This window comes from Podarcis cretensis, assembly GCF_951804945.1.
Source record: "Podarcis cretensis genome assembly, chromosome: 2".
NCBI lineage: Eukaryota > Metazoa > Chordata > Lepidosauria > Squamata > Lacertidae > Podarcis > Podarcis cretensis.
This window is the reverse complement of record NC_137171.1, coordinates 112,888,445-112,914,739: the sequence shown is the minus strand read 5'-3', so window position 1 is coordinate 112,914,739 and position 26,295 is coordinate 112,888,445. Positions and strand designations below refer to the sequence as shown.

The 26,295-nt window shown below is 45.8% G+C and overlaps 1 long non-coding RNA gene across 2 annotated transcripts; it reads left to right on the top strand.

Moving 5' to 3' along the window:
* The first annotated feature begins 7,499 nt into the window (after positions 1–7,499).
* Positions 7,500–11,699, top strand: LOC307209197. 2 transcript variants are annotated; one of them, XR_013835410.1, is made up of 3 exons: positions 7,500–7,974; positions 10,008–10,147; positions 11,494–11,699. It is a non-coding gene; the product is annotated as an uncharacterized lncRNA (long non-coding RNA). The 2 variants fall into 2 exon arrangements; XR_013835411.1 differs by lacking the exon at positions 7,500–7,974 and adding an exon at positions 9,153–9,750 and having other exon boundaries at positions 10,011–10,147.
* The last annotated feature ends 14,596 nt before the right edge of the window (positions 11,700–26,295 follow it).

The window sequence follows — 26,295 nt, the reverse complement described above, 5'->3', positions numbered from 1 at the left end:
TCAACCCGAGGTACTATATCTGGGTTAGTGGAGTCTGTAATCTGAAGCATATGTAACCTGAAGCGTATGTAATCTGAAGCGTATGTAACCTGAGGTACCACTGTATTGGATGCACTGTTACACCCCAGATTCCAGATTCCCGGTGTCTGTTGCTATTTTTGTGACAAAGTAGCACCGCACAACAGCTTGGCTAATTAGTAGCCATCATGAGGATTTCCTTTCCTTGTGAGTAATGGATTTGCAAATGGTGAAGGGATTATATATATCGATAGATTTAATCCACGGGTCATTAAATGCTGAAAGAAATAATCTATAGTGGATTTAATTTAGGCACCCAACTGTGAAACGCCTAAACGGCTTGGTTTGAAAGTTCTCAGCAATAGAAGAGGAGGTAATAAGCACTTGAGAGAAAAGGCAGGAGCGAAAGTTAAAGTTGTGCATCCCATTCTATCCATATTAAATTGACGTAACTGGAACTGCATGACATTCCGAAGTGTCACTGCCCCATTGATTTGGAAAGGAACACTGCAAACTTTTGTTAGACAATCTCTGCCCCTTTTTCTGTACAGCGGTACCTCAGGTTACATATGCTTCAGGTTACATACGCTTCAGGTTACAGACTCCGCTAACATAGAAATAGTACCTCGGGTTAAGAACTTTACCTCAGGATGAGAACAGAAATTGTGCGGCGGCAGTGGGAGGCCCCATTAGCTAAAGTTTTACCTCAGGTTAAGAACAGTTTCAGGTTAAGAACAGACCTCCGGAACGAATTAAGTTCTTAACCCGAGGTACCGCTGAAATAGATTCCTCGTCTGCAAGAGCCTGGTTTCCTCTGCGAGAAGAATCAGATGGGCCGAGCGCATGAGTTATACCCAGTAACTCAGCAATCGTTTGTGCAGCATAATTTCCCCATGCAAACTGGTAAGCAACAATCACACTGATTCCCCTCTTTTAAAAGCTGCTGCCACGCAGAAGTAGATGAAACTTGTGCAGAGGTTTTTAAGCACATATGCAGAGCCCTGTCTGGGTCAGACCAAAGACTGCCTACTCCAAACAGTGCCCAACCAAAAGCAGGAGCAATTGCCCCAGGCTCCACCCACAACTATCACGTGGCCCCCAGAAGCTTGCCCATGAAAGAATGTGGCCCTCAGGCTAGAAAATGCTTCTGCGCCACTTCCCCAAGGCCTTATGGGGTTCACACAGAAGTGTGGGTGGGTGGTGTTACTGTCGACATGCAGAGGGCTGGGAGGCCAGCTGGCTAGCCCCAGCCGGGCCGTCCCCTTCCAGCCATCCCGCTGTGAAAACCATCAACCTCTGCCCCAACGTAAATCAGCGACCCGGGCTTCAAAACCAGGGCACACTATCAGCAGATTGAACTGCGCACACAAAATAGGCGTGAGGCATGTGGAAACATACTACATACTACAACTACATATTTATTAATTATAAATCAGGACAAAGAAACATGTCTCTCTCTGTCATCTCAGAGAGAAGGGAAAAGCAAAAGCAATACGCAGCAATACGCAGTTCCCAGCAAGCTGTGCTGGAATGTAAACAGACATGTGACATGCAACACTTCCACACGTCTGCTCCTTAAGGTGAAATGGAAATCTCAACAGTACTCCTGGATCTGTTGCTGTCACTTAAGGCTCAGGTGGCCTCAGTGGCATGGAGTGCCTTCCATCAGCTTCGGTTGGTGGCTCAGCTATGCCCCTATCTGGACAGGAATAGCCTATCTACTGTAGTCTATGCTCTGGTAACCTCTAGGTTAGATTACTGCAACACATTATACATGGGACTGCCTCTAAAGACAGTATGGAAACTTCAGCTGGTGCAGAATTCGGAGGCCAGGTTGCTCACCAGAGCAAGACGGTCTGAGCCTATTACACAGATCCTGCATTGGCTGCCAATTAGTTTCCAGGTGCGATTCAAATAGCTGTTTTTGAGCTCTAAAGAGCCACCTCTCTACATATGAACCAGTTTGGACTATGCAGCCATCATCTGAGGCCCTTCTTCATGTGGCTCCTCCACAAGAGGCCCAGAGGGTGGCAACACAGTGGCACCCCCAGAAAGTTAGAGTGAAGGCATAGCAAGAGATTTGTGTTCAATCTAGGGGGTTGGCTGGGGATGTTGTTTCTGTTGTTTTTTTTGTATGTTTATTTCCGATCTTGTGATTTCTGTGGAAAGTGTTCAGTCTGGTTGTGTATTTTTTAATGGTTCATTTATTATGACTACTTTTGTTTTGTTATAGTTACATATTTTTTCAGGTAAAGGGATGCGGGTGGCGCTGTGGTCTAAACCACTTGGGCCTGCTGATCGGAAGATCAGCAGTTCGAATCCCCATGAAAGGGTGAACTCCCGTTGCTCTGTCCCAGCTCCTGCCAACTTAGCAGTTCGAAAGCACACCAGCGCAAGTAGATAAATAGGTACCAGTGCAGCAGGAAGGTAAACAACATTTCCGTGCACTCTGGTTTCCGTCACGGTGTCCCGTTGTGCCAGAAATGGTTTAGTCATGCTGACCACACGATCCGGAAAGCTGCCTGTGGACAAACACTGGCCCCCTTGGCCTGAAAGCAAGATGAGCAGCACAACCTCATAGTTGCCTTTGATTGGACCTAACTGTCCAGGGGTCCTTTACCTTTACCTTTTACATATTTTTTCATGTTGTAAGCCGCCTTGAGCATGGTTTGAACTGTGGAAAGGTACATACAGTGGTACCTCGGGTTACATATGCTTCAGGTTACATACGCTTCAGTTACAGACTCTCCTAACCCAGAAATAGTACCTCGGGTTAAGAACGTTGCTTCAGGATGAGAACAGAAATTGTGTGGCGGCGGTGCAGCGGTAGCAGGAGGCCCCATTAGCTAAAGTGGTGCTTCAGGTTAAGAACAGTTTCAGGTTAAGAACGGACCTCCGGAATGAATTAAGTACTTAACCTGAGGTACCACTGTACAAATAAAATTATGTATGTATGTACATTAAAGGGGTGGATGCTAAAATAATTTGCATGATGCCATTGCCCCCTGACTAATAGAGCAGGTGAGATGAACTACAGACAAAATAAGTGGGGTTTCTACAGGGTCTTTTGGTAATCCTAGGTGAGATTATTGTTGAAAAGGCAACAAGCCCAACTTGTAAGGGAGAGTGAAGCGAGGTGTGTCGTTGCTGAGATGTGATGTCACCAGCTGCTGAGGTAAAAAATACAGTGGTGTGACAGATTGCAAAGTAAAGCTACAAATTTATAGCAGTTGCTGTGGTGTAAAATAACTAATCCCTGCACTTAAATGGTTCTGTTAAGCTGCCTCAGTGTGTTGTAATGATTAGAATCAGAACAAGCGTGGTTTTACGTATGATAAAAAAAATGTCATTAGTTCTCTTGCAGCAACGATTATGAATACGGACGGAGGCATGTAATATTTCAGTTCCCATTAAGAATGTCTGTTTGCAAATTAAAGGTTGCTGCAGTAGGTGGTTTTGGCTGGCGAGGTTTAGCAGGTTAAGGAGCCAAAAATGTAAGGAAGTCGAGGTTGTGTAAGGGCTTCTGTGTATGGCTGAGATGCAACCCTCTAGCTCTCAAAGCTTCATTTATCAGGGAAGCCTGGTTAGGGTGTTGTGTATTTAGCATTTGTGTTGTGGGGGTACATTTTTGCAGGCCGAATGCCACATTTCTGCCTTGGCAACCTTGCAAGAGCCACGTGGCAGTGGTGGGCGGGGCCAGAGGCAAAAGTGGGCGGAGCAACTCATCCGAATTTTACCTTCGCACAGAAAGCTAGTTACTCACACTCACACACCTCTGCATTTCCCACCCAGACAAGCAAGAGGCATTTTCAGAGTCCGAGGACACATTCCAGGCAGGTACAAATGCCCAAGGAGGGTGCAAAGCAGGACAAGGGAGGGGCGCGACTTGAGAGGAGGTGCAGCCTGGGGAGACTCCCCAAGAACAAACAGGGGCTCATCCGCACTGGAGTTTACTGTGTGTTTCCAGCTGTTTGTGTTCCCATTTAATTTGCATCGTCCACATTTTGCATTGTCCGTCAACACTGGCTTCAGCGCTTTCCCCCTATAAATCCAGTAAGCTCCAAAGCTTGCCATTTGGGCCTCACACAATTTGTTTTAGCGTTTTGAGGTAAATGGATCAATCGTCACTTTCTGCTACATCCCCCCCAACTTCCTCAGTGTTTTCCTTAATTTTCCCCATGCTCTACGTGGGGCTACCTTGGAAGGTGACCTGGAAACTACTGTACAGCTAATCCAGTATGCGGCAGCTAGACTGGTGACTGGGAGTGGCTGCCGAGACCACATAACACCGGTCTTGAAAGACCTACATTGGCTCCCAGTATGTTTCCAAGCACAATTCAAAGTGTTGGTGCTGACCTTTAAAGCCCTAAACAGCCTAAACAGTCCAGTATACCTGAAGGAGCATCTCCATCCCCATCATTCAGCCTGGACACAGAGGTCCAGCTCCGAGGGCCTCTGGCAGCTTCCTCACTACGAGAAGCAAAGTTACATGGAACCAGGCAGAGGGCCTTTTCAGTAGTGGTGCCCACCCTGTGGAACGCCCTCCCTTCAGAGGTCAAACAGATACAACATAAACTATACAACTTTTAGAAGATGTCTGAAGGCAGCCCTGTATAGGGAAGTTTTTAATGTTTCATGTAGCAATATATGTGTCTGTGTAGGTTTGTGTGTGTGCATGTGTGCTCCTTTTCATCTCTCAGATTTGCACAAAACCAGAAAAGCAAGCAAGCAAACCACATTTTTTAAAAAAAACCTGCACCAGATAAATTGAGCAGCGATCTGAAAATTGTGCGCCGAGAATTTACAGTTGCTTTCATTTCATTTCCAGACTTCCTGTTTCTGGAGCACTCCTGAAAGGACCTTATCCCCTTATATTGATCCCTCAGATTTGCACAAAACCGGAAAACTGCACGAGCAAATTTGCAATTGCCCAGCTGTGTGTTTTTGTGCATTTCCTGTGGGGCGGCAGGGGGGGGGGAGAAAGTAAAGAAGAAGAAGAAGAAGAAGAAGAGGAAGAAGCGTGCACAGCTATCTGTGTATCTGTTGGTAATTAACTGGCATTATAGTATCAACACAGATATGCAGATGACACAACCTTGATGGCCGAAAGTAAGGAGGAATTAAAGAACCTTTTATTGAGGATGAAAGAGGAGAGCGGTCTGAAGCTCAACATCAAAAAAACGAAGATCATGGCCACTGGTCCCATCACCTCCTGGCAAATAGAAGGGGGAGAAATGGAGGCAGTGAGAGATTTTACTTTCTTGGGCTCCATGAACACAGCAGATGGTGACAGCAGCCACGAAATTAAAAGACGCCTGCTTCTTGGGAGAAAAGCAATGACAAACCTAGACAGCATCTTGAAAAGTAGAGACATCACCTTGCCAACAAAGGTCTGTATAGTTAAAGCTATGGTTTTCCCAGTAGTGATGTATGGAAGTGAGAGCTGGACCATAAAGAAGGCTGATCGCCGAAGAATTGATGCTTTTGAATTATGGTGCTGGAGGAGACTCTTGAGAGTCCCATGGACTGCAAGAACATCAAACCTATCCATTCTGAATGAAATCAGCCCTGAGTGCTCACTGGAAGGACAGATCCTGAAGCTGAGACTCCAATACTTTGGCCACCTCATGAGAAGAGAAGACTCCCTGGAAAAGACCCTGATTTTGGGAAAGATGGAGGGCACAAGGAGAAGGGGACGACAGAGGACGAGATGGTTGGATAGTGTTCTCGAAGCTACAAACATGAGCCTGACCAAACTGCGGGAGGCAGTGGAAGAAAGGAGTGCCTGGCATGCTCTGGTCCATGGGGTCACGAAGGGTCGGACACGACTAAACGACTAAACAACAACAACAACAATAGTATCAACAACTTAGAAGGTGAGGGCAAACACAGCATGCCTCCTGGAAACACCAAAGTTGCTCCTTTGTAGTTCAGTCAGTAGATCATGGGCCTCTTAATCTCAGCGTTTTGGGTTTGAGCCCCGTGTTGGGCAAAAGCTTCCTGAATTGCCCTCATGGTTCCTTCCAACTCTACAGTGATTCTTTGATTCTGTGATTCCACAAAATTCAAATACACGCAGGGGTGGACTACTCTGGTTGAATTCAAAGGGGGAGGGGAGCAGATTAACAGCTATACAGTGGTACCTTGGTTCTCAAACGCCTTGGTTCCCAAGCACCAAAAACCCAGAAGTAAGTGTTCCAGTTTTCGAACGTTTTTTGGTAGCTGAACGTCTGATGTGACTGTTGACTACTGTTTTTCGGGCGCCTGCACCAAGCAGAAGCTGCGCCTTGGTTTTCGAACATTTCGTTTTTTGTTTTTTTTATATTTTTTTTTTATTAAGAGTTTTGTTAATACAATAAAGAAAAAAAGACAGAATAATCAGAGAACAAACAGAGAATAAAACAAACATAAAATTTTACATCTTGTAATAACCATCTTTTCTTCATTTTTTCTTTTTGGACTTCCTCACGTCTCTCGCTCCTACTTTCCAAGTTTATAAAACTTTAGCCAGCAACTTATCACCTTATTTTCATTCTTATTGTACACAATTCCAATATTTTATCCCTAACTTTGAATATTTTTATCAAAATCTTAAATACCTAGTTCTAACATGATATTCATTCAAAATTTGTCTTTCTCATGAAATTCACTCATTCTCATAGTCTTTTCAGCTAACTTTATGGTGCCCTGTTATTTTCAAATCTCTCATCCTTCTTAACACTCGTATAATTTACAGTGTTTTTGAAGATAGTCCTTAAATTTCTTCCAATCCTCCTCCACTACTTTTTCTCCCAGGTCTCGGATTCTGCCGGTCATTTCTGCTAGCTCCATGTAGTCCATCAGTTGCATCTGCCATTCTTCCAGCGTGGGCAAATCTTGAGTTTTCCAATGTTTGGCGACAAGTATCCTTGCTGCTGTTGTTGCATACATAAATAATGTTCGGTCCTTCTTTAACACCCTCTGGCCAACAATGCCCAGAAGGAAGGCCTCTGGTTTCTTAGGGAAGGTATACTTAAATACCTTTTTCAGCTCATTATATATCATTTCCCAGAAGGCCTTAACCCTGGGGCAAGTCCACCAGAGGTGAAAGAACGTTCCTTCAGTTTCCTTACATTTCCAACACTTATTATCTGGCAGGTGATATATTTTTGCTAGCTTGACTGGGGTCATGTACCACCTATATATCATTTTCATAATATTTTCTTTCAAGGCATTACATGCCGTAAACTTCATACCGGTAGTCCATAACTTTTCCCAGTCAGCAAACATAATATTATACCCGATATCCTGTGCCCACTTGGTTTTCGAACATTTCGGAAGTCAAACGGACTTCTGGAACGGATTAAGTTTGAGAACCAAGTTTGAGAACCAAGTTTGAGAACCAAGAGTGGACATGTCCCTGGAGGCTTACATTTGCCCACTTTAAACCGTGTCCAAGGCAGATAAACCTCTCTGCTTGCCTAGTCATGATGTCTTTTCCCCCTTTCCTTATTTTGAAGGCAACTGCCTCCAGGGACCAAAGGCAGCAATTACTTTGCGATATCTTGAGGGCATTGCAGTTGTGACACAGGCTATTTGCCGCACCGCCGTGCATTTTTATTTATGGGGCCAACGTGAGCTTGTGCTTAATATCCATGTGTGTCTTATCTCCCCAAATCTGGCTAATGGGTGACATGCTCAGGAGAGGGAAGCCCTTTTACTGAACTAGACTGTTTCCTGCATTTGTCTCTCAACTACTCTCAATTAAACACTTAAAGGTTTATAGAGCACCGCACAGGGCAGGGAAAACTTCCAAGGCTATGTGAAGAACTCGTGACTAACCTCGCTGGTGGGCACGTGACTGGCCGACTCAGAACTGGAAGACCTGAGACCTTGGGTACATAAAGCCACCTGAATTTCCCAGAGGAACAGAACATCTCCAGAAGACATCCAGGACAGGAGAAGCATCACTAACTTGTAAGTTGGAACCTCTTTATTCACTAGTAGAACGACTCTTAATCTCAGGGATGTGGGTTGGAGCCCCATGTTGGGCAAAAGATTCCAAGGCGTTGGACTAGATGACCTCTGAGGTCCCTTCCTGCTCTATAATTCGATGACTAGTTGGTTGGTTCCCATGTTTCAGAAGCCAGACTGACTTCAGCTAGAAGTGAGGCATTTAGCTTCTCCACTCACACGCTGTGGAAATCCTCTTCTGGCTGAGATTTGGCAGGCCAGGAGTCCTTGCTGCTAACTTTCATACATCTCTTGACAGGCCTATTCAGTTGTTTAAATTTTCCCCTAAAGAGACAGCCATTTCTTACAATCATTTTTTAAAAAATGGTATCTTATGTTTTATTGCACCTGCATACGTTGTTGTATTCTGTCTTGACATTTTATGCGAGTGGAGGGTTTAGAAATACATAGTTTAATGCATTTAAAAAAAAAAAAACCAGAATAATGGGAAAGAATACATTTGGTTTCTGGACTGAACATTAAGGTCTTCTGGTCTCCAGTGGGCTGCATCACAAAGCCTCTGTGATAGTCACATATATCTCTTTCCGGCTGTTTCATTTTATCACTTTATTTTAAACTATACCACAGATTGTGTATTATAATAACATTACTGTACTGATGTTATTATAATACACAATCTGCGGTACAGTCCCATGTTTTATTCTTGGATTTTTCCTTTTTTAAAAAAAACACGGTATCATGACAGCCACAGACAGACAGCTTCTCTCTCTCTTTCCCCACCCCTGCTCTCTGCTCTATCCGATAAATGCAGAAGTTCATTAAAGGCTTGAATCTGATATCTTGCTGGCAGAGCTCTTTGTAGATGCCAGGGTTTCCTGCATATCTGAATTCACGTATGATGCATTGCTGTGGGAAATTTAAGTTTGCATACCTCGGCCGCAGCGACTTGTGCACTCATGCCGTAACGACAGAGAAGCAGGGGAAGTGATTAAGATTGATTGATTTCTCATGCTCCTCTGTGTGCAGAGAAGAAAAATGTGTACCTTTATATCCACAGGCTTTTTCCTCTGCGAATTCAGGACTGTGGGATTGGTTTCTTCTTTATTTAGCAAAGAACAAGTCACCATTTTTCCTTGAACCGCTCAAATCAACATTTAACATTGTATTTGGGTTGATTTAGGCCAGGGGTAGGCAACCTAAGGCCTGGGGGCCGGATATGGCCCAACCGCCTTCTCAATCCTGCCCATGGATTGTCTGGGAATCAGCATGTTTTTACATGAGTAGAATGTGTCCTTTTATTTAAAATGCATCTCTGGGTTATTTGTGGGGCCTGCCTGGTGTTTTTACATGAGTGGAATGTGTGTTTTTATTTAAAATGCATCTCTGGGTTATTTGAGGGCATAGGAATTCGTTCATTCCCCCCCCCCAAAAAAAAATATAGTCCGGCCCCCCACAAGGTCTGAGGGACGATGGACTGGCCCACAGCTGAAAAAGGTTGCTGACCCCTGATTTAGGCTGCAGTCGGCTCACTCGGGAGTAAGCCCTACTGAACACTGCCGGGGTTAATTCTGAGCAAAGAAACATAGGATGAGCTGTTCACCTTAAATGGTCCCCGTGTAAACGGTGTACTTGGACTGAAGATCACTTTTGAGAGGCATTTCCCTAGAACAAAAGTTAGAGGGCAAAATCTTCTGAAGCGGAGCAAAGTTTAGCAGGGTCAGCTTTTCTCCCTTGCTCTCTATCAAATCAATACAGCAGCGCATGGGTGTTAGGAAAGTGGTAAGGTGAAAAATAGCCTGGTCGACTTTTTAACAGCTCAGCCCCTGTACATCAAACAGCAGCCCATAGGCAGAAAGAAACCAAGTGAAGCTCACAGGTGAAGTGATTTCAGCATGCAGGCCTTCTGTTAAACACAAAGATACAAGGCTAGTTAACATAGCAGGGAATTCTAGGGAGGAGGGAGAATGCCACAGGCCTTTTTGCACCTTGTCTGTTTTAAGGCCGCAGTGATACATTTCACCCCCATTTCTCCAAAGCAGGTGAATCCAGGAAGCTGCCAAGATGTGTAGTTGCTGCTTTAGTTCGTATTCGGGTCAGTGTTCTCTCTGGGACTGTTTTGTGAATACAGTGAAGAGTTTCCTAAGGCCCTTGAAGCATTTGCTTTTCGGGTTCAAAGGTAAGACCGGTGGTTTGATGAAAACAGCATCACCGTACACCAGCTTTCCCCAGCCTGGTTTCTTCCAGATGTCTTGGACTACAAATCCCATCATCTTTGAGAACTGGGGATGATGGATGTTGTAGTCCGAAACTTATGGGGGGCCCAACAGATCAGAGAAAGCTGCTGTACGGACACGGAATGTACTTCTAACAAAAACATACAGAACATCTCTGCTTGCTTTTAAATGAGCTCATTTAAGGCTTATTTGTCTTGCTTAGCCTTCCCCAATTAACCTCTCTTGTCCTATGCTGGCCTCATAGGGTTGAGTGTTGAGTGTTTCGTTTCCACGCAAAACGTGGGATAGAAATGTTGTAAATAAAAGAATGCTCTCTAGAAGACGGGGCGAAACGTACGCTGTACGATAAACAAAGGTAAGTTTTCTCAGTTGAGACTTGTGGAACACCAAAAGAGCTCGGAAAGAGCTGAAAAGCACCTCTCTGCCTACAAACACACCACCAGGCGCCAGGAATCTTCTGGTCCATTGCGGGCACCTGTCCCTTTGAGTAGGTCCTGATCTGTGCCACCAGAAACCAACCAAGCTTTGACTCCTGGGGAGACCGCAGCTGAACACCCCTTAGAGGCTCCACCAGTGGGAGAAGGGGCAAGGCAAGGCATTCACATGCCTGAGAGGAAGGAAGGAGCTGAGTTGTTATTCCTCAGGGTGGTGAGGCAGGGAGCCTCACAGAGAGGGAGGGAGATGTCCAGTCAAGACCCAGGGGATGCGCTGGGCAGGGCAAGCAAGCAATCTAAATAAGCTCCTCTGCAGAGATGGAGGAGGTTTTGAGTATGTGCCTCTCTGGCAGAGGCTATCCTTAGGTGGTTCCCCTCAAGCTCTGTTCGATAACGCCATGGAGGGAGCTCCTGCAAGCTAGGTTTACATAGCCCTCTGGTGCTATGGCGGGAAGGCACAGAAACCCCAGACATGAGACTACCTAGGGCAAGGACATTGAGGCAGAACACCCTGGTTCTCCTGGATGAGAGTCTCCCCTGGGGTCCTGAGGAAGCTGGCAGCTGAACCTTACTTCAACATTGACAATAGGACAGCATCCTTCACTGCACCTGAGGGGAGCAGGCTAGCTTGAAGCAGGCAGGGAGGAAGGGCAAGGCAGACTCTATAATACTCCCATGACTTCGCCAAGAAGCTGGCAGAGGCCGATGGAAGTTGTAGTCCAAAACATCGGCAGTGCACCAGGTTGGCAAATGCTGCTCTGACACCTTGCTGCCCAAAGAACCTGCTTCCTTTCTGGGCCTCTGGCCTTTTGTGCTTCTCCCCGGTTCACATGTGTGTGGGTTTTTTTTTCCAGAACTGCCTGAGCGTCCTCTCGAGGCTCCCAAGCTTCCCAAGGTTGCTGAGAAGACAAAGTGAGGCGGGCAGAACATCTGCTGATTCCCTTCCATGATGGACTCGGCCTCCTCTTCTCCTCCAACGCTGGCAGAGCATGGATGGGTCTCCCCTGACTGTCAAGGGGCTCTGTGATATTATGTTAGCCCCAAATTCCAAAGCAGAATAAAGCTCGTTTTGGATCTGAACCTTTGTGTCTGGCGGATTCTTTTCCGAGCGAATTGTCTTGGGTGGGAAGCTGCGGGTGGGTTTTAAGAGACACAACAACGTGGTTTGGGTACAGGGAAGGTACAAGTTGTGTTCACTGCCCCTGTCCTTTCTTTAAAAGCAGATGGCCACAACTTGGGAAGCACAAGTTGTATCCAGCGTGGTTATTTTTATTACAGTGGTACCTCAGGTTCCGGAGGTCCGTTCTTAACCTGAAACTGTTCTTAACCTGAGCTACCACTTTAGCTAATGGGGCCTCCCGCTGCCGCTGCACGATTTCTGTTCTCATCCTGAGGTAAAGATCTTAACCCAAGGTACTATTTCTGGGTTAGCAGAGTCTGTAACCTGAAGTGTCTGTAACCCGAGGTACAACTGTATTTCTTATTTATTCAATTTCTACACTGCCCTTCACCGGAGATCACATTTTGGTTGCAATAGAAAAACACAAAGCTACATAACATAATAGCAAAAAAAATAATACCCCCTCCACAGTTTTAAAGGCTGTTGATTGTTTAATTAGCCAAAGGCCTGGGAGAAGAGGAATGTTTTTGCCTGGTGCCCAAAGATATATCTCTAAGGCGCCAGGTGAGCCTCCCTGGGGTTAGCCCTCCTCAAAATAGGCTCACAGAACTTTAGACATGACTAATTTATGTTCATTAATGTTAATGAGTTTAACTTAGTTGGATACAACCTCTAGGACTTTTTTAAATTTAAAAAATCAAAATAATTGCACATCCTCCCATAATAAAATAATAATAATATTTTTTTATTATTTATATCCCGCCCTCCCCAGCTGAAGCTGGGCTTCTCCTCCTCCTCCTCCTTCCTCCTCCTCCTCCTCCTTATTCTTCTTAAAATTTGCATACCACCCTTCATCCAAAGATCAGAGGGCAGTTCACAACATAAAAATAAAAAATGAGAACACAAAATACATAATAAAAACAAGAGAACAAGAGAACATATTTCAGGCATATGATGTTCCTATAAACACATTTGCTTCCAGGCCCTAAGCATATCACAGTACAGTGGTACCTTGGATTACATACGCTTCAGGTTACATACGCTTCAGGTTACATACGCTTCAGGTTACAGACTCTGCTAACCCGGCTCTGTTAGCCTTATACAGTGGTACCTCAGGTTAAGTACTTAATTTGTTCCGGAGGTCCGTTCTTAACCTGAAACTGTTCTTAACCTGAAGCACCACTTTAGCTAATGGGGCCTCCTGCTGCCGCTGTGCCGCTGGAGCCCGATTTCTGTTCTTATCCTGAAGCAAAGTTCTTAACCTGAAGCACTATTTCTGGGTTAGTGGCGTGTGTAACCTGAAGTGTATGTAACCTGAAGCGTATGTAACCCGAGGTACCACTGTATGCATATATAAGAATCTTACGTAAACATTTGTGGATAGGGTTACCATATTTCAAAAAGTGCAAATCCAGACACGAAAGCTGTTGAGCTTTTAGTTTGGCTTTCTATTTTTTTTTTGCAAAATCTCATATATACCATATATAAAGTTTTTTAGCTATTTTAAAGGAATTTCGCCAAAAACTACACTTCCAACATTGGTTACCATACGTCTGGATTCCGCCCAGACGCTGTTTCCGAAAGCCGAAGCCCTGGACACAGAACTGCTCTTAACTATCAAATAAGCAACATTAAGAGAGCACTGCCTAGGGCAGGCATGGCCAAACTTGGCCCTCCAGCTATTTTGGGACTACAACTCCCACCATCCCTAGCTAACAGGACCAGTGGTCAGGGATGATGGGAATTGTAGTCCCAAAACAACTGGAGGGCCAAGGATGCATTCCAAGGCCACCTGGAAAACTCAGGACTGAGCTGAAATAGACATTTACTCACCTGCACAAGACGGCAGGTTACAGCAGATGGGGACCAGCTAAATCAGTGCAAGCTGTCTTCAAGGTGATTGCGAAAGTCCAACCAATGATGATGCCCACAGCCTCATTAGTGGCCGCCTACATGATCTGGGCAGGACAGAAGAGTCTGGGTACATAAAGCCGCCTAGAGGATTAAGACATCACAAAGAGAAGACATCCAGGACAGGATAAACATCACAATCTTGTACATTAGAACCACTTTGCCCATGTTGAGTAATGGGGAGAAGACTTGAGAGGCGAACGCTATTTGCTCCAGAAGTATTAAAGATAAAGGTAAAGGGACCCCTGACCGTTAGTTCCAGTCGTGACCAACTCTGGGATTGAGGCGCTCATCTCGCTTTATTGGCCGAGGGAGCCGGCGTACAGCTTCCGGGTCATGTGGCTAAATCGCTTCTGGCGAACCAGAGCAGCGTACGGAAACGCCATTTACCTTCCCACCGGAGCCGTATCTATTTGTTGTTGTTGTTGTTTAGTCGTTTAGTCGTGTCCGACTCTTCGTGACCCCATGGACCAGAGAACGCCAGGCACTCCTGTCCTCCACTGCCCCCCGCAGCTTGGTCAGACTCATGCTGGTAACCTTGAAAACACTATCCAACCATCTCGTCCTCTGTCGCCCCCTTCTCCTTGTGCCCTCCATCTTTCCCAACATCAGGGTCTTCTCCAGGGAGTCTTCTCTTCTCATGAGGTGGCCAAAGTACTGGAGCCTCAGCTTCACAATCTGTCCTTCCAGTGAGCACTCAGGGCTGATTTCCTTCAGAATGGAGAGGTTTGATCTTCTTGCAGTCCATGGGACTCTCAAGAGTCTCCTCCAGCACCATAATTCAAAAGCATCAATTCTTCGGCGATCAGCCTTCTTTATGGTCCAGCTCTCACTTCCATACATCACTACTGGGAAAACCATAGCTTTAACTATACGGACCTTTGTTGGCAAGGTGATGTCTCTACTTCTCAAGATGCTGTCTAGGCCTGTCATTGCCCTTCTCCCAAGAAGCAGGCGTCTTTTAATTTCGTGGCTGCTGTCACCATCTGCAGTGATCATGGAGCCCAAGAAAGTAAAATCTCTCACTGCCTCCATTTCTTCCCCTTCTATTTGCCAGGAGGTGATGGGACCAGTAGCCATGATCTTCGTTTTTTGGATGTTGAGCTTCAGACCATATTTTGCACTCTCCTCTTTCACCCTCAATAAAAGGTTCTTTAATTCCTCCTCACTTTCTGCCATCAAGGTTGTGTCATCTGCATATCTGAGGTTGTTGATATTTCTTCCGGCAATCTTAATTCCGGCTAGGGATTCATCCAGCCCAGCCTTTCGCATGATGAATTCTGCATATAAGTTAAATAAGCAGGGAGACAAAATGCAGCCTTGTCGTACTCCTTTCCCAATTTTGAACCAGTCAGTTGTTCCATATCCAGTTCTAACTGTAGCTTCTTGTCCCACATAGAGATTTCTCAGGAGACAGATGAGGTGATCAGGCACTCCCATTTCTTTAAGAACTTGCCATAGTTTGCCATGGTCGACACAGTCAAAGGCTTTTGCATAGTCAATGAAGCAGAAGTAAATGTCTTTCTGGAACTCTCTAACTTTCTCCATAATCCAGTGCATGTTTGCAATTTGGTCTCTGGTTCCTCTGCCTCTTCTAAATCCAGCTTGCACTTCTGGGAGTTCTCGGTCCACATACTGCTTGAGCCTTCCTTGTAGAATTTTAAGCATAACCTTGCTAGCGTGAGAAATTAGTGCAATTGTGCGATAGTTGGAGCATTCTTTGGCACTGCCCTTCTTTGGGATTGGGATGTAGACTGATCTTCTCCAATCTTCTGGCCACTGCTGAGTTTTCCAAACTTGCTGGCATATTGAGTGTAGCACCTTAACAGCATCATCTTTTAAAATTTTAAATAGTTCAGCTGGAATACCATCACTTCCACTGGCCTTGTTATTTGCAGTGCTTTCTAAGGCCCATTTGACTTCACTCTCCAGGATGTCTGGCTCAAGGTCAGCAACCACACTACCTGGGGTATATGAGACATCCATTTCTTTCTGGTATAATTCCTCTGTGTATTCTTGCCACCTCTTCTTGATGTCTTCTGCTTCTGTTAGGTCCTTTCCACTTTTGTCCTTTATTATGGAAATCTTTGTACGAAATGTTCCTTTCATATCTCCAATTTTCTTGAACAGATCTCTGGTTCTTCCCATTCTATTGCTTTCCTCTATTTCTTTGCATTGCTTGTTTAAGAAGGTCTTCTTGTCTCTCCTTGCTATTCTTTGGAAATCTGCATTCAATTTCCTGTATGTTTCACGATCTCCCTTGCATTTTGCTTGCCTTCTCTCCCCCGCTATTTGTAAGGCCTCATTGGACAGCCACTTTGCTTTCTTGCATTTCCTTTTCATTGGGATGGTTTTCGTTGCTGCCTCCTGTATAATGTTATGAGCCTCCATCCATAGTTCTTCAGGCACTCTGTCCACCAAATCTAAATCCTTAAACCTGTTCCTCACTTCCACTGTGTATTCATAAGGGATTTGACTTAGATTGTATCTTACCGGCCCAGTGGTTTTTCCTACTTTCTTCAGTTTAAGCTTGAATTTTGCTATAAGAAGCTGATGATCTGAGCCACAGTCAGCTCCAGGTCTTGTTTTTGCTGACTGTATAGAGCTTCATCTTTGGCTGCAGAGAATATAATCAATCTGATTTCGATGCTGCCCATCTGGTGATGTCCATGTGTAGAGTCGTCTCTTGTGTTGTTGGAAAAGCGTGTTTGTGATGACCAGCTTGTTCTCTTGACAGAACTCTATTAGCCTTTGCCCTGCTTCGTTTTGATCTCCAAGGCCAAACTTGCCAGTTGTTCCTTTTATCTCTTGACTCCCTACTTTAGCATTCCAATCCCCTATAATGAGAAGAACATCCTTCTTTGGTGTCACTTCTATAAGGTGTTGTAAGTCTTCATAGAATTGGTCAATTTCAGTTTCTTCAGCACCAGTAGTTGGTGCATAAACTTGGATTACTGTGATGTTAAAAGGTCTGCCTTGGATTCGTATCGAGATCATTCTATCATTTTTGAGATTGCATCCCAGTACAGCTTTTGCCACTCTTTTGTTGACTATGAGGGCCACTCCATTTCTTTTACGGGTTTCTTGCCCACAGTAGTAGATATGATGGTCATCCGAACTGAATTCACCCATTCCCGTCCATTTTAGTTCACTGATGCCCAGGATGTCAATATTTATTCTTGCCTATTTATCTATTACCTATTTATCTACTTGCATTTTGACATGCTTTCAAACTGCTAGGTTGGCAGGAGCTGGGACCAAACAACGGGAGCTCACCCTGCTGCGGGGATTCGAACCGCCAACCTTCTGATCGGCAAGTCCTAGGCTCTGTGGTTTAACCCACAGCGCCACCTGCGTCCCAGAAGTATTAGGAAGTCTGAAAGCCAAATGGAATTGTTGTCTGGAGATAGAAAAGGATAGAGGAAGAATTATTATAGAACCTGCTAGATTGATGGGATTGTTTTATTATCTACAGGTACCATTCATCTTACATGGTGGTTATGTTCCTGGTCATCACATATTTAAGCCAAAATAGCGTGAAGCTGTAACGACCCATAGAAAACCTTTTAAAAATTGCCACACTTACCACTGAAGGATGAATGCAGCTCTTAGTCTTCCTCTCCCTCATTGGATGATGATATGAGTACCAGGAAGGTTGACCGGAAGCCAGAAGAAGCGCTAAGCTGTGGTTCATATCCAGAGATGGGTTGTATGGGCAGATTTGCTGCTGCTGCTTCTTCCTTTCTTTGTGAGGAACATAGTGACTGGCATCTGTTGCTGCTGTCTCTTGAGCTCCTAAAACATTTCATTGTATGTCTCAGAGTGTCCATAAGCTGTTAAGAAAATAGGTAACAAAGAAAAACCAGCCTGTGAAGGAAGCTTTTCAGCGGACTGGAGAGAGATTTGAAAGAGAGATTCCTACTCTTCAGTAGTTGAGTTAAGCAGAATCGCAATTGCTACCAGGCACATTAAAACTTTATTAGATTTACTTCTGCCCTCATCCACCTTTTTACAAAATACCTAGGCTAAAATAAATCACAGATACTTCGCTTTGCAAATAAGCAAAGATTTCACTCACAGAGTTTCCAGAAGTTACATCAAACAAATCTTCCATCTGCTGGCAGTAAAACAAAGACGAATAAAGATTCCAAATGACTTTTTTAAAAAAACACAAACTTGGTTTCTTTACAAAAGGATTGTGCAATCTTTAAGTTAGCAAAGATGCAGGCTTTAAGACCTTCCTTTTTGGAGAGATTGCACTTTTGCTGAGTCGGGAGCCAAAGCCGCATGGCTCCTTACTTGTTCCAGGAAGCAGGAAGAGAAAAAGACTAAGAAGGGAGGCACCTATTTGCAACTTGGGCTCAGGTTACCACTTTCATGCATACAAGTGTGCAGTTAGTAACTGTATATCACATGGCTGGTGGGGGAGCCTACAGGCTTCCCAGAAGGAATAAACCCTACACCACTTTGGTTGTGCACATGTTGTTGATTTGTTAAGGATGACTGGGAATTGTGGGTGCATACACACTATACCCTTCGAGGCACATTCAAAACACACTCTTCCCCTCCACGAAACCCCTTGCAGAATTACAATTCTCAGCAACGTTTAACCAACTACAGGGCCCAGAATTTTTTGAGGAGAAAATTGTGCTTTGAATGTGTTTTATAGTATGTATAAGCATAGGTCGTTCTTTCTTTCTCTCTCTCTTTTTAAAAAAATTATGTATGTGTAATGGTTCTAGCGGTTGCTTGTGCATAAATCGGCGCCACGCTTGGCTGAGTTACCTGGGTGAACCCTTTCTGTCCAGACAGCCACTCACCTGTGGCTGTCTCAGTCGCTGGCAGAATCCGTCAGTGGGCGTTTCTTGAACTTCTTCCAGCAAAGAAGCTCTTTGACGCCTAGTCTCCGCCTACTCTCCCTGCGCAGAAGCCTTCTGCGCAGGGAGGGTGTGGGCAGCGGAGGACCCGTGCTCTCCCTGCTGGTCTCCGGCGAGGAGTCATGGAGCCACCTCACCGATTCCCCCATCTGCCCCCCTTCTCCACTAGTGTTATGCTGATTTCCTTCCCCAGAATATGGGCTGCTTCTCTCCCTCCCGGTACGCTCTCCGGAATCCCTCTGGAGCCCTCCCTCTCCCTCTGGCTCCGATGGCAGTTCCCTGACAGTATGCTTTTCAGGTTTATACATTTCACTAATTTTACAATCATTTTAACATTTCAAAACTCAACTTCCTTCCCCCTCTTTCTGTGGTACCTTAAATTTATTTTTATTATCTTCTGCATATCCAAATTAACTTAATTTGCTCATTTATTCATCAGCTTTAACTCTTATAAAACTGCAGGTTATTACAATAATCCTGCCAATCTTCTTATCTGTTTACAATTTATCTGTAAATATTCAATAAACCATTTGCATTCTTTTATTAAAAGTTTGTTATCTTGATTTCTTATTCTTTTGGTAAGTCTTGCCATTTCTGCATATTCCGTAAGTTTTTGTATCCATTCTTCCTTTGCTGGGATTTCTGCTTCTTTCCATTTTGGGGCGAGTAACATTCTTGCCGCTGTAGTCGCATACATGAATAAGTTTCTATACAGTTTAGGTAGTGTTATGTACCAAACTTGGATCCTAGAACAACAGGCAAGTAGGATCCTAGAATGCAACAACTGATTGGCCTACAGGAAAAGACCAATCAGGCTCCAGGAGGGAAGCAAAATCAGCCAGTCAGACAGGACTCATTGTGTAAATAATGTACAGTGGTGCCCCGCAAGACGAATGCCTCGCAAGACGGAAAACCCGTTAGACGAAAGGGTTTTCCGTTTTGGAGGCGCTTTGCAAAACGAATTTCCTATGGGCTTGCTTCGCAAGACGAAAATGTCTTGCGAGTTCCTGCGGGGTTTTTTTTTCCTTTCCCCCCCCTTTTTCTAAGCCGCTAAGCTGCTTATCTGCTTATCCGCTAAAAGCCGCTAATAGCACTAATAGCGCTAATCCGCTAAGCCGCTAATAGGGTTGCTTCGCAAGACGAAAAAACCGCTAGACGAAGAGACTCGCGGAACGGATTAATTTCGTCTTGTGAGGCACCACTGTATATAAAAGTCTGAGGTTTGGGGGGGCAATTCAATCACTGTTTTACAAGCTGCAATAAAGAGCATGAAATCCCTATAGGACTCCGAGTACATTTCAGGTTGTTCTGTCCCCATAATTCCCCCCCAAAAAGGGGAAAAAATAGGTTATTCTTTTTCTCAATTTGGTCAAAGCTGGTCTGAGAGGAAACGCACACAGCCACTTCATAATAAATGGCAGGATAGATACAGGATAGTTAGAGAGATACAGAATTTGTTGTTGTTGTTGTTGTTGTTGTTTAGTCGTTTAGTCGTGTCTGACTCTTCGTAACCCCATGGACCAGAGCACGCCAGGCACCCCTGTCTTCCACTACCTCCCGCAGTTTGGTCAAACTCATGCTGGTAGCTTCGAGAACACTGTCCAACCATCTCGTCCTCTGTCATCCCCTTCTCCTTGTGCCCTCCATCTTTCCCAACATCAGGGTCTTTTCCAGGGAGTCTTCTCTTCTCATGAGGTGGCCAAAGTATTGGAGCCTCAGCTTCATGATCTGTCCTTCCAGTGAGCACTCAGCGCTGATTTCCTTCAGAATGGAGAGGTTTGATCTTCTTGCAGTCCATGGGACTCTCAAGAGTCTCCTCCAGCACCATAATTCAAAAGCATCAATTCTTCGGCAATCAGCCTTCTTTATGGTCCAGCTCTCACTTCCATACATCACTACTGGGAAAACCATAGCTTTAACTATACGGACCTTTGTTGGCAAGGTGATGTCTCTGCTTTTATTAAAAAAGCAGAGACATCACCTTGCTTTTTTTTTTTTAAAAAAAAAAGCAGAGATGCAGAATAGATCTAGACTAACATTGTGTGTCCTCTGCTTTCCAAGTCAGCGGTGGAAGTGTACACGATGCAGAGTGAACGAGAATGTGTGTACACAGCCCCCATGGCCCAATGTTGTATTGCTGCCTGAGCTCCAAACAGGATGATTGTTACATCGCTAGACTGAGAGCGCCCAGCCTTCTAAATACTACGTGTGGGACATTTGTACGGGAAGAACATGGTTTGATAATCAGAGAACGAATAGCACACTCTGGTGCTAATGAGCTTCAGAAGAGCCTCGCGATGCAGATAATAGGACTGTAAACAAGCAGGGAGGATGCCCACAGAATACCTGGAAGATGCTTGAAAGCTGGAACTGAGTCAGCAGGATGTCCTGGCTGAGAAATGGCAATTTTGGAATGCATATATATGGCATGGTTTTCAAGGAGGGTAGAAAAAGAGGGGGAGAGGGAGGGGAGAAGAAGAGAGAGGGGGGAGAGGAGGGGGAGAGGGAGGGCGAGAGGGGGCATGATTCTACAAAGGACTGTTTAGGTATCCCAGACAAGACCTGGCTATATAACTGCACCCCCCCCCAAATGTTCTCTAGGACTCTGTGGGGCTGCCAGTGGGCTTGTGAACCTGCCAGGGTTGTTTGATAGACTGGCTATAGGAACTAGTGTCTTCCCCTTTGGAGTTGCAAAATGAAGAATATAAGACTTCAGCAATATGCAATTGAAAACATGCTTGGATAACAGCCCTTGAGATGGAGGTCTTGTATAAGCAGGTCTCTCTTTTCAGATGTGAAATGTTGATGGTATACTTTCTTCAGTGGGAACAACACAACCACACAACCCCCCCCCACACACTTCCCCCTACCTCTGAGCACAGGTGAATTTGAGTGTGCATCAAAACACTCTGTCTCTTCAAGGCAACGTTCCCAACTGCACCTGCCGGCGAATCAGATTGGGTAACCTCGGGTTTGCCCTTGACATTTCTCACATCCTCCTGTAGGGAGCAGAAGGGCGACAGGCAAAAACAAGAACAGGAAGAGCCCCCTTTTATGGGTCGCCTGCCACAGTTCCTCCCATCCACGGCCTTCCATGCATCCGGCAGATTTCTGGTTGTTCTTGCAGCTAATAAAGCCTTGAAACAGTTGCCAGGGGGGAAAGAGGGTGGGGGGAATTGGATCTGCAAGCCATCTTCCCACCATTGCTCCAGCCACTTCCTTCCCTTTCCATGGCTCCTTCCCAGTCTGTTACGTAAAGGTAAAGGGACCCCTGACCGTTAGGTCCAGTCGTGGCTGACTCTGGGGTTGCAGTGCTCATCTTGCTTTATTGGCCGAGGGAGCTGGCGTACAGCTTCCGGGTCATGTGGCCAGCATGACTAAGCCGCTTCTGGCGAACCAGAGCAGTGCACGGAAACGCCGTTTACCTTCCCGTCAGAGTGGTACCTATTTATCTATTTGCACTTTGATGTGCTTTTGAACTGCTAGGTTGGCAGGAGCAGGGACCAAGCAACGGGAGCTCACCCCATCGTGGGGATTCGAACCGCCGACCTTCTGATCGGCAAGCCCTAGGCTCTGTGGTTTAGACCACAGTGCCACCTTTGGAGTTAGGTACACACAATTGCCATGATTTGCCCCACCGGAATAGCCAGCACAAATTACAGCTCCCATTTGTGTCACCCAGCCTGGCAAGTCCAATCCATGCAAACCTGTGCCTTAGGACAATCCTGGCAGGGTTGTGAGACCACCAGCCGCCCCATGTACCTCTGAGTGCGGGGGGGGGCATAGCTGTCAACTTTTCCCTTTTCTTGCGAGGAATCCTATTTGGAATAAGGGAATTTTCCTTTAAAATAGGGAAACGTTGACAGCTATTGGGGGGGGGGCACTGTCTGCACCAACCTGCTCGTAATAAGAGTGTGACAGGCCATCAATCCGTATTTGAACTTTTTGGAAGAAGGGTCTAGAGAATTGGAAGGGAACCTGAGGGTCATCTAGTCCAGGAATCTCTGCGGAAGTGTCCATGACAGAAGACCATCCAACTTCTACTTAAAAACCTCCAAGGATGGAGAGCCCACAATCTCCCGAGGGAGGCAGCTTCGCTGTGCAACAGCTCTTACTGTCAGAAGGTTCCTCCTGATGTTTAGTCAGAATCTCCTTTCTTGTAACTTGAAGCCATGGGTTCGAATCCTAGCCTCCAGAGCAGGAGAAAACAAGCTTGCTCTCTCTTCCATGTGACACAGGCCTTCAGATATCTGACGGTGGCTACCTTATCTCCTCACAGTCTCCTCTTTAGCAGGCTAGCCACACCCAGCTCCTTCAACCGTTCCTCATACGGCTTGGCTCCAAGGAACTTTTGCATCTTGGCCGCCCACCTCTGAGCACGTTCCAGCTTGTCGAACAACGGAGCCAAATATGATATTGAGAAGCTAAGCTGCTTAAAGCAAGCCGTGAAGGGATTAAGGGCACCCGAAGGAAAGGCTCAGATTGAGCCTTGAGATCTGAATGACTCAGTGTGGGAGGAGACATTCTGTTGCCTGAGATAAAGGGCAAGATGGCGGCCCTTCCCATTCCATCGGCGACAACCGCCCAGATGTTGAATCTCAATCCAACACGGGTGATGGGACAGCCCCTTACACTGGCGCACGGGAGCCTAGTAAGCCGCGTTAAGACCTTGGGCCTGGCACTGCCTCTCAGCCCGGCCAACTCCACAGGGTTGTTGTGGGGATTAAATGACGATGATTATTTTTTATTTATACCCCGCCCTCCCCAGCCAGAGCCGGGCTCAGGGCAGCTAACACCAGTAAAATTACAATAAAAACATAATAGGAGGGGGGGGAAACCAATTTAAAATACGGGTTAAAATACAATGTAAAATGCAGCCTCATTTTAATAGTAGCCCATAGATCAAAACCCTAAGGGGAGGGAAACACAAGGGTCAGACTGAATCCAAACCAAAGGCCAGGCGGAACAGCTCTGTCTTGCAGACCTTGCGGAAAGATGTCAAGTCCGACAGGGCCCTAGTCTCTTGTGGCAGAGTGTTCCACCAAGTCGGGGCCAGTACTGAAAAGGCCCTGGCCCTAATTGAGACCAGTCTAACCACCTTGCGACTTGAGACCTCCAAAGTGTTGTCATTTATGGACCTTAAGGTCCTCCGTGGGGCAGACCAGGAGAGGCGGTCTCGTAGGTACGTGGGTGATGATGAGAGGGAGAGCACCAACCGTGAGCTGCTTGAGGGAAAAGGTGGGATTTAAAAGCAGTAGAAAGATGGGCTGCCATAGAACTGCAACACTGCACCTGACAGGAGCAGACAGGTTGAGCAGGGGCAAGGAAGGCTCTAAGACACAAGCAGATCTCTCCCCTAGCACTGCCTTTCCCAACCTGGTGCCCTCCAGTTGGACGATGACTCCCATCAGTCTAATAATAATAATAATAATAATAATAATAATAATAATAATAATTTATTTATACCCCACCCATCTGGCTGGGTTTCCCCAGCCACTCTGTGCGGCTTCCAACAGAATAATAAAATACAATAACCTATTAAACATTAAAAGCTTCCCTAAAAAGGGCTGCCTTCAGATGTCTTCTAAAAATCTGGTAGTTATTTTTCTCTTTGACATTTGGTGGGAGGGTGTTCCACAGGGCAGGCGCCACTACCGAGAAGGCCCTCTGCTTGGTTCCCTGTAACTTAATTTCTCGCAGTGAGGGAACCGCCAGAAGGCCCTCAGCGCTGGACCTCAGTATCCGGGCAGAACGATGGGGGTGGAGACGCTCCTTCAGGTATACTGGACCGAGGCCGTTTAGGGCTTTAAAGGTCAACACCAACACTTTGAACGTACTGGGTGTGGGAAGTTGTAGGTCAAGGCATCTTGGGGGCACCAGGTTGGCAAAGGCTGCTCTAACACCTTGCCACTAACCCCTCCTGCCCGCAATGCATTTATTTTCTTTCCAGGTCTGTGGTTTTTGATGCTTTTGCCTACTCCTCATGTGCGTGTTTTGTTTCAGAACTGGCTGAGCATCCTTCTGAGGCATCCAAGCCAGCAAATGAGACAGGAGACTGAAGAAGCAGGAAGGACCACCGGGTGCTCTCAGCCACCCCCACTCCCCCGTGATGGTCTCCACTTTCCCTTCTGCTCCAGCACTTGCAAGAGGCCTCTGACTGTCACGGGAATCTGCGTTACATTAACACAAAATTCCAAAGGAAATAAAGATATTTTCAGCCGTGGGCCAGTCCACCGTCCCTTAGACCATGTGGTGGGCCAGACTATATTTTGGGGGGGGGGGGGAATGAATGAATTCCTATGCCCCACAAATAACTCAGAGATGCATTTCAAATAAGAGCACACATTCTGCTCATGTAAAAACACCAGGCAGGCCCCACAAATAACCCAGAGATGCATTTTAAATAAAAGGGCACATTCTCCTCATGGAAAAACACCAGGCAGGCCCCACAAATAACCCAGAGATGCATTTTAAATAAAAGCACACATTCTACTCATGTAAAAACACCAGGCAGGCCCCACAAATAACCCAGAGATGCATTTTAAATAAAAGGACACATTCTACTCATGTAAAAACAACAGGCAGGCCCCACAAATAACCCAGAGATGCATTTTAAATAAAAGGACACATTCTACTCATGTAAAAACACACTGATTCCCGGACCGTCCGCGGGCCGGATTGAGAAGGCGATTGGGCTGCATCTGGCCTCCAGGCCTTAGTTTGCCTACCCCCGATTTACTCCAACCCCCTGCAATGCAGGAATCTCAACTAAAGCATCCATGACAGATGGCCATCCAACCTCTGCTTAAAATCCTCCAGGGATGGAGAGTCCACAACCTTCCGAGGGAGTCCGTTCCACTATCAAATGGCTCTTACTGTCAGAAAGCTTTTCCGTCTCTCTAGTCGGAATCTCCTTTCCTGCAACTTGAAGCCACTGGTTCGAGTCCTACCCTCCAGAGCAGGAGAAACGAGCTTGCTCCACCCTCCATGTCACAGCCCTTCAAATATCTGAAGATGGCTATCATATCTCCTCTCAGTCTCTTCCTTTCCAGGCTAAACATACCCAGCTCCTTCAACCGTTCCTCATAAGACTCAGCTTCCAGACCCTTAATCATCCTAGTTGCTCTCCTCTGCATACCTTCCAGCTTGTCAACATCCTTTTCAAATTGTGGTGCCCATAACTGGACACAGTATTCCAGGTGTGGTCTGTCCTGTAGCCTTCTTAGACTTTACTGATTGGTAGGGTGAGCGTTGCTCCCAGAGAGGGAGGAAGGAGTCAAAAGACACTGAGGTTCATTCAGAGAAAAAGTTCTTTATTTCTGCTCTCCAGAGTAGCAGAAAGGCACTTGCGTGGTCAGTTCACAGCAAGTCTGAAGAAAGAGAAATTTCACACAGTATATATATCCTCCAGGCACCCTCTCCCCCCTTCCCCAGGAGTCCAGCCTCGTACGTTCATACACGTAAGTTGACATCCATGACCATAAACAGATGTTCCTGTTCCCGTACTCTTATCTTGGGGGTAAGAGGGTCACTCAGCTATAGGAGTTTCCCTTGATGCCATCTTTATCTCCAGCCGTGGGGGCTGACAGACCCTGTCTTGCAGAGTCTGTGCATCACTGTGTCAGGACATTTACAACCTACAAGATAAGATACCGTATTTTTCGCTCTATAACACGCACCCGACCATAACACGCACGTAGTTTTTAGAGGAGGAAAATCCGTAGGCATGCCACCTGTAGGCATTCCCT